Source organism: Tympanuchus pallidicinctus, unplaced genomic scaffold (assembly GCF_026119805.1).
Source record: "Tympanuchus pallidicinctus isolate F22 unplaced genomic scaffold, pur_lepc_1.0 scaffold162, whole genome shotgun sequence".
Taxonomy (NCBI): domain Eukaryota; kingdom Metazoa; phylum Chordata; class Aves; order Galliformes; family Phasianidae; genus Tympanuchus; species Tympanuchus pallidicinctus.
Genome location: NW_026294682.1, coordinates 1 through 8798, shown reverse-complemented (window position 1 = coordinate 8798; position 8798 = coordinate 1). Strand labels below are relative to the sequence as shown.

At 31.8% G+C, this 8798-nt stretch overlaps 1 long non-coding RNA gene across 1 annotated transcript; it reads right to left on the bottom strand.

Moving 5' to 3' along the window:
- Nucleotides 1–411: 411 nt before the first annotated feature.
- LOC128078247 (uncharacterized) lies at nucleotides 412–6185 on the bottom strand. Its single transcript, XR_008205444.1, has 3 exons — nucleotides 6144–6185; nucleotides 3421–3503; nucleotides 412–494 (listed from the first exon to the last, which is right to left on the bottom strand). It is a non-coding gene; the product is annotated as an uncharacterized LOC128078247 (long non-coding RNA).
- Nucleotides 6186–8798: the final 2613 nt, after the last annotated feature.

The window sequence follows — 8798 nt, the reverse complement described above, 5'->3', positions numbered from 1 at the left end:
TTAAATATCGCTTATTTTCCATGAAATCCCTGTTATTCCCCTAAAATATTGCTTATTTTCATAGAAATCCCTGTTATTCACCCTAAAATATCGCTTATTTTTATAGAAATCCCTGTTTTTAAACTGCAAAATCGCTTATCTTCATAGAAATCCCTGTTTTTAACCATAAAATATCGCTTATTTTCACAGAAATCCCTCTTTTTCCCCTTAAATATCGCTTATTTTTATAGAAATCCCTGTTTTTCCACTGAAATATCCCTTATTTTCATAGAAATCCCTGTTTATCCCTTGAAATATCACTTATTTACATGAAATCCCCCTTTTTCCCCTGAAATATTGCTGATTTTCATAGAAATCCCTGTTTCTAACCCTACAATATCGCTTATTTTCATAGAAATCCCTGTTTGTCACCCTAAAATATCGCTTATTTTCATAGAAATCCCTGTTTTTAACCCTGAAATATCGCTTATTTTCACAGAAATCCTTGTTTTTCCCTCAAAATATCGCTTAGTTTCACAGAAATCCCTGTTTTTCCCTCAAAATATCGCTTATTTTCACAGAAATCCCTGTTTATCCACTTAAATATCTCTTATTTTCCAAGAAATCCCCGTTTTTCCCGTAAAAAAATATCGCTTATTTTCACAGAAATCCCTGATTTTCCCCCTAAAATATAGCTAGTTTTCCATGAAATCCCTGTTTTTCCACTAAAATATCGCTTAATTTCAAGGAAATCCCTGTTTTTCCACTGAAATATTGCTTATTTTCATAGAAATCCCTGTTTTTAACTCCGAAATATTGCTTATTTTCATAGAAATCCCTGTTTTTAACCCTAAAATATCGCTTATTTTTATAGAAATCCCTGTTTTTAAACTGCAGAATCGCTTATCTTCATAGAAATCCCTGTTTTTAACCCTAAGGTATCTCTGATTTTCACAGAAATCCCTGTTTTTCCCCTAAAATATTGCTTATTTTCATAGAAATCCCTGTTTTTCCCTAAAATATCGCTTATTTTCACAGAAATACCTGTTTTTCCCCTAAAATATAGCTTATTTTCATAGAAATCCCTGTTTTTCCCCTAAAATATCGCTTATTTTCATGGAAATCCCTCTTTTTCTCCTAAAATATTGCTTATTTTCATGGAAATCCCTGTTTTTCCACTAAAATATCGCTTAATTTCAAGGAAATCCCTGTTTTTCCACTGAAATATTGCTTATTTTCATAGAAATCCCTGTTTTTAACTCCGAAATATTGCTTATTTTCATAGAAATCCCTGATTTTAACCCTAAAATATCGCTTATTTTTATAGAAATCCCTGTTTTTAAACTGCAAAATCGCTCATCTTCATAGAAATCCCTGTTTTTAACCATAAAATATCGCTTATTTTCACAGAAATCCCTGTTTTCAACCCCAAAATATTGCTTATTTTCATAGAAATCCCTGTTTTTCCCTAAAATATTCTTATTTTCACAGAAATACCTGTTTTTCCCCTAAAATATAGCTTATTTTCATAGAAATCCCTGTTTTTCCCCTGAAATATCGCTTATTTTCATGGAAATCCCTGTTTTTCACCCTAAAATATCGCTTATTTTCATAGAACTCCCTGTTTCTCCCATAAAATATCGCTTATTTTCACAGAAATCCCTGTTTTTCCCCTAAAATATCGCTTATTTTCCACAAATCCCTGTTTTTCCCCTAAAATATCGCTTATTTTCATAGAAATCCCTGTTTTTCCCCTAAAATATCGCTTATTTTCATAGAAATCCCTGTTTTTCCCCTAAAATATCGCTTATTTTCCATGAAATCCCTGTTTTTCCCCTAAAATATCGCTTATTTTCACAGAAATCCCTGTTTTTCCCCTAAAATATTGCTTATTTTCACAGAAATCCCTGTTTTTCCCCTAAAATATTGCTTATTTTCATAGAAATCCCTGTTTCTCCCCTAAAATATTGCTTATTTTCACAGAAATCCCTGTTTTTCCCCTAAAATATCGCTTATTTTCACAGAAATCCCTGTTTTTCCCCTGAAATGTTGCTTATTTTCACAGAAATCCCTGTTTTTAACCCTAAAATATCGCTTATTTTCACAGAAATCCCTGTTTCTTCACTAAAATATCGCTTATTTTCTCAGAAATCCCTGTTTTTCCCTCAAAATATCCCTTATTTTCCTAGGAATCCCTGTTTCTCCCGCAAAATATCGCTTGTTTTCATAGAAATCCCTGTCTTTATCCCTGAAATATCGCAGATTTTTATAGAAATCCCTTTTTTTCCTCTTAAATATCGCTTATTTTCATGCAAATCCCTGTTTTTCCCCTAAAATATAGCTTATTTTCACAGAAATCCCTGTTTATCCCCTAAAATATCGCTTATTTTCATAGAAATCCCTGTTTCTCCCCTAAAATATCGCTTATTTTCCTAAAAATCCCTGTTTTTCCCCTAAAATATCGCTTATTGTCATGGAAATCCCTGTTTTTTCCCCTAAAATATAGCTAGTTTTCACAGAAATCCCTGTTTTTCCCCTAAAATATCGCTTATTTTCCATGAAATCCCTGTTTTACCCCTAAAATATTGCTTATTGTCATAGAAATCCCTCTTTTTAACCCTACAATATCGCTTATTTTCATTGAAATCCCTTTTTTTCCACTTGCATATCGCTAAATTTCAAGGAAATCTCTGTTTTTCTACTGAAATATCCCTTATTTTTATAGAAATCGCAGTTTTTCCCATTAAATATCACTTATTTACAATGAAATCCCTGTTTTTCCGCTAAAATATTGCTTATTTTCACAGAAATCCCTGTTTTTAACCATAAAATATCGCTTATTTTCATAGAAATCCCTGTTTTAAACCTAAAATATTGCTTATCTTCATAGAAATCCCTGTTTTTCCACTGAAATATCGCTTGTTTTCATAGAAATCCCTGTTTTTTACCGTAAAATATCGCTTAATTTCAAGGAAATCCCTGTTTTTCCCCTAAAATATCGCTTATTTTCCATGAAATCCCTGTTTGCCATTAAATATCGCTTATTTTCCATGAAATCCCTGTTATTCCCCTAAAATATTGCTTATTTTCATAGAAATCCCTGTTATTCACCCTAAAATATCGCTTATTTTTATAGAAATCCCTGTTTTTAAACTGCAAAATCGCTTATCTTCATAGAAATCCCTGTTTTTAACCATAAAATATCGCTTATTTTCACAGAAATCCCTCTTTTTCCCCTTAAATATCGCTTATTTTTATAGAAATCCCTGTTTTTCCACTGAAATATCCCTTATTTTCATAGAAATCCCTGTTTTTCCCTTGAAATATCACTTATTTACATGAAATCCCCCTTTTTCCCCTGAAATATTGCTGATTTTCATAGAAATCCCTGTTTCTAACCCTACAATATCGCTTATTTTCATAGAAATCCCTGTTTGTCACCCTAAAATATCGCTTATTTTCATAGAAATCCCTGTTTTTAACCCTGAAATATCGCTTATTTTCACAGAAATCCTTGTTTTTCCCTCAAAATATCGCTTAGTTTCACAGAAATCCCTGTTTTTCCCTCAAAATATCGCTTATTTTCACAGAAATCCCTGTTTATCCACTTAAATATCTCTTATTTTCCAAGAAATCCCCGTTTTTCCCGTAAAAAAATATCGCTTATTTTCACAGAAATCCCTGATTTTCCCCCTAAAATATAGCTAGTTTTCCATGAAATCCCTGTTTTTCCACTAAAATATCGCTTAATTTCAAGGAAATCCCTGTTTTTCCACTGAAATATTGCTTATTTTCATAGAAATCCCTGTTTTTAACTCCGAAATATCGCTTATTTTCACAGAAATCCCTGTTTTTAACCCTAAAATATAGCTAGTTTTCCATGAAATCCCTGTTTTTCCACTAAAATATCGCTTAATTTCAAGGAAATCCCTGTTTTTCCACTGAAATATTGCTTATTTTCATAGAAATCCCTGTTTTTAACTCCGAAATATTGCTTATTTTCATAGAAATCCCTGATTTTAACCCTAAAATATCGCTTATTTTTATAGAAATCCCTGTTTTTAAACTGCAAAATCGCTCATCTTCATAGAAATCCCTGTTTTTAACCATAAAATATCGCTTATTTTCACAGAAATCCCTGTTTTCAACCCCAAAATATTGCTTATTTTCATAGAAATCCCTGTTTTTCCCTAAAATATCGCTTATTTTCACAGAAATACCTGTTTTTCCCCTAAAATATAGCTTATTTTCATAGAAATCCCTGTTTTTCCCCTGAAATATCGCTTATTTTCATGGAAATCCCTGTTTTTCACCCTAAAATATCGCTTATTTTCATAGAACTCCCTGTTTCTCCCATAAAATATCGCTTATTTTCACAGAAATCCCTGTTTTTCCCCTAAAATATCGCTTATTTTCCACAAATCCCTGTTTTTCCCCTAAAATATCGCTTATTTTCATAGAAATCCCTGTTTTTCCCCTAAAATATCGCTTATTTTCATAGAAATCCCTGTTTTTCCCCTAAAATATCGCTTATTTTCCATGAAATCCCTGTTTTTCCCCTAAAATATCGCTTATTTTCACAGAAATCCCTGTTTTTCCCCTAAAATATTGCTTATTTTCACAGAAATCCCTGTTTTTCCCCTAAAATATTGCTTATTTTCATAGAAATCCCTGTTTCTCCCCTAAAATATTGCTTATTTTCACAGAAATCCCTGTTTTTCCCCTAAAATATCGCTTATTTTCACAGAAATCCCTGTTTTTCCCCTGAAATGTTGCTTATTTTCACAGAAATCCCTGTTTTTAACCCTAAAATATCGCTTATTTTCACAGAAATCCCTGTTTCTTCACTAAAATATCGCTTATTTTCTCAGAAATCCCTGTTTTTCCCTCAAAATATCCCTTATTTTCCTAGGAATCCCTGTTTCTCCCGCAAAATATCGCTTGTTTTCATAGAAATCCCTGTCTTTATCCCTGAAATATCGCAGATTTTTATAGAAATCCCTTTTTTTCCTCTTAAATATCGCTTATTTTCATGCAAATCCCTGTTTTTCCCCTAAAATATAGCTTATTTTCACAGAAATCCCTGTTTATCCCCTAAAATATCGCTTATTTTCATAGAAATCCCTGTTTCTCCCCTAAAATATCGCTTATTTTCCTAAAAATCCCTGTTTTTCCCCTAAAATATCGCTTATTGTCATGGAAATCCCTGTTTTTTCCCCTAAAATATAGCTAGTTTTCACAGAAATCCCTGTTTTTCCCCTAAAATATCGCTTATTTTCCATGAAATCCCTGTTTTACCCCTAAAATATTGCTTATTGTCATAGAAATCCCTCTTTTTAACCCTACAATATCGCTTATTTTCATTGAAATCCCTTTTTTTCCACTTGCATATCGCTAAATTTCAAGGAAATCTCTGTTTTTCTACTGAAATATCCCTTATTTTTATAGAAATCGCAGTTTTTCCCATTAAATATCACTTATTTACAATGAAATCCCTGTTTTTCCGCTAAAATATTGCTTATTTTCACAGAAATCCCTGTTTTTAACCATAAAATATCGCTTATTTTCATAGAAATCCCTGTTTTAAACCTAAAATATTGCTTATCTTCATAGAAATCCCTGTTTTTCCACTGAAATATCGCTTGTTTTCATAGAAATCCCTGTTTTTTACCGTAAAATATCGCTTAATTTCAAGGAAATCCCTGTTTTTCCCCTAAAATATCGCTTATTTTCCATGAAATCCCTGTTTGCCATTAAATATCGCTTATTTTCCATGAAATCCCTGTTATTCCCCTAAAATATTGCTTATTTTCATAGAAATCCCTGTTATTCACCCTAAAATATCGCTTATTTTTATAGAAATCCCTGTTTTTAAACTGCAAAATCGCTTATCTTCATAGAAATCCCTGTTTTTAACCATAAAATATCGCTTATTTTCACAGAAATCCCTCTTTTTCCCCTTAAATATCGCTTATTTTTATAGAAATCCCTGTTTTTCCACTGAAATATCCCTTATTTTCATAGAAATCCCTGTTTTTCCCTTGAAATATCACTTATTTACATGAAATCCCCCTTTTTCCCCTGAAATATTGCTGATTTTCATAGAAATCCCTGTTTCTAACCCTACAATATCGCTTATTTTCATAGAAATCCCTGTTTGTCACCCTAAAATATCGCTTATTTTCATAGAAATCCCTGTTTTTAACCCTGAAATATCGCTTATTTTCACAGAAATCCTTGTTTTTCCCTCAAAATATCGCTTAGTTTCACAGAAATCCCTGTTTTTCCCTCAAAATATCGCTTATTTTCACAGAAATCCCTGTTTATCCACTTAAATATCTCTTATTTTCCAAGAAATCCCCGTTTTTCCCGTAAAAAAATATCGCTTATTTTCACAGAAATCCCTGATTTTCCCCCTAAAATATAGCTAGTTTTCCATGAAATCCCTGTTTTTCCACTAAAATATCGCTTAATTTCAAGGAAATCCCTGTTTTTCCACTGAAATATTGCTTATTTTCATAGAAATCCCTGTTTTTAACTCCGAAATATTGCTTATTTTCATAGAAATCCCTGTTTTTCCCCTAAAATATCGCTTATTTTCATGGAAATCCCTCTTTTTCTCCTAAAATATCACTTATTTTCATGGAAATCCCTGTTTTTCCACTAAAATATCGCTTAATTTCAAGGAAATCCCTGTTTTTCCACTGAAATATTGCTTATTTTCATAGAAATCCCTGTTTTTAACTCCGAAATATTGCTTATTTTCATAGAAATCCCTGATTTTAACCCTAAAATATCGCTTATTTTTATAGAAATCCCTGTTTTTAAACAGCAAAATCGCTCATCTTCATAGAAATCCCTGTTTTTAACCATAAAATATCGCTTATTTTCACAGAAATCCCTGTTTTCAACCCCAAAATATTGCTTATTTTCATAGAAATCCCTGTTTTTCCCTAAAATATCGCTTATTTTCACAGAAATACCTGTTTTTCCCCTAAAATATAGCTTATTTTCATAGAAATCCCTGTTTTTCCCCTGAAATATCGCTTATTTTCATGGAAATCCCTGTTTTTCACCCTAAAATATCGCTTATTTTCATAGAACTCCCTGTTTCTCCCATAAAATATCGCTTATTTTCACAGAAATCCCTGTTTTTCCCCTAAAATATCGCTTATTTTCCACAAATCCCTGTTTTTCCCCTAAAATATCGCTTATTTTCATAGAAATCCCTGTTTTTCCCCTAAAATATCGCTTATTTTCATAGAAATCCCTGTTTTTCCCCTAAAATATCGCTTATTTTCCATGAAATCCCTGTTTTTCCCCTAAAATATCGCTTATTTTCACAGAAATCCCTGTTTTTCCCCTAAAATATTGCTTATTTTCACAGAAATCCCTGTTTTTCCCCTAAAATATTGCTTATTTTCATAGAAATCCCTGTTTCTCCCCTAAAATATTGCTTATTTTCACAGAAATCCCTGTTTTTCCCCTAAAATATCGCTTATTTTCACAGAAATCCCTGTTTTTCCCCTGAAATGTTGCTTATTTTCACAGAAATCCCTGTTTTTAACCCTAAAATATCGCTTATTTTCACAGAAATCCCTGTTTCTTCACTAAAATATCGCTTATTTTCTCAGAAATCCCTGTTTTTCCCTCAAAATATCCCTTATTTTCCTAGGAATCCCTGTTTCTCCCGCAAAATATCGCTTGTTTTCATAGAAATCCCTGTCTTTATCCCTGAAATATCGCAGATTTTTATAGAAATCCCTTTTTTTCCTCTTAAATATCGCTTATTTTCATGCAAATCCCTGTTTTTCCCCTAAAATATAGCTTATTTTCCATGAAATCCCTGTTTATCCCCTAAAATATCGCTTATTTTCATAGAAATCCCTGTTTCTCCCCTAAAATATCGCTTATTTTCCTAAAAATCCCTGTTTTTCCCCTAAAATATTGCTTATTTTCATAGAAATCCCTGTTTTTGCCTCAAATATCACTTATTTTCATAGAAATCCCTGTTTTTTCCCCTAAAATATAGCTCATTTTCCATGAAATCCCTGTTTTTTCCCTAAAATATCACTTATTTTCCATGAAATCCCTGTTTTTCCCCTAAAATATCGCTTATTTTCATAGAAATCCCTGTTTTAACCTGAAATATCGCTTATTTTCACAGAAAACCTGTTTTTTTTTTACTTGAATATCGCTAAATTTCAAGGAAACCTCTGTTTTTCCACAGAAATAATCTTTATTTTCATAGAAATCGCTGTTTTTCCCATTAAATATCGCTTATTTACAATGAAATCCCTGTTTTTCCCCTAAAATATTGCTTATTTTCATAGAAATCTCTGTTTTTAACCCTAAAATATCACTTATTTTTATAGAAATCCCTGTTTTTAAACTGCAAAATCGCTTATTTTCATACAAATCCCTGTTTTTAACCCTGAAATATCGCTTATTTTCACAGAAATCCCTCTTTTTCCCCTAAAATATCGCTTATTTTCACAGAAATCCCTGTTTTTCCACTGAAATATCCCTTATTTTCATAGAAATCCCTGTTTTTCCCATTAAATATTGTTTATTTTCATAGAAATCCCTGTTTTTCACCCTAAAATATCGCTTATTTTCATGGAAATCCCTGTTTGTCACCCTAAAATATCGCTTATTTTCATGGAAATCCCTGTTTTTAACCCTAAAATACCGCTTATTTTCACAGAAATCCCTGTTTTTCCCATTAAATATCGCTTATTTTCTCACAAATCCCTGTTTTTCCCTCAAAATGTCGCTTATTTTCCATGAAATCCCTGTTTTTCCCCTAAAATATCGCT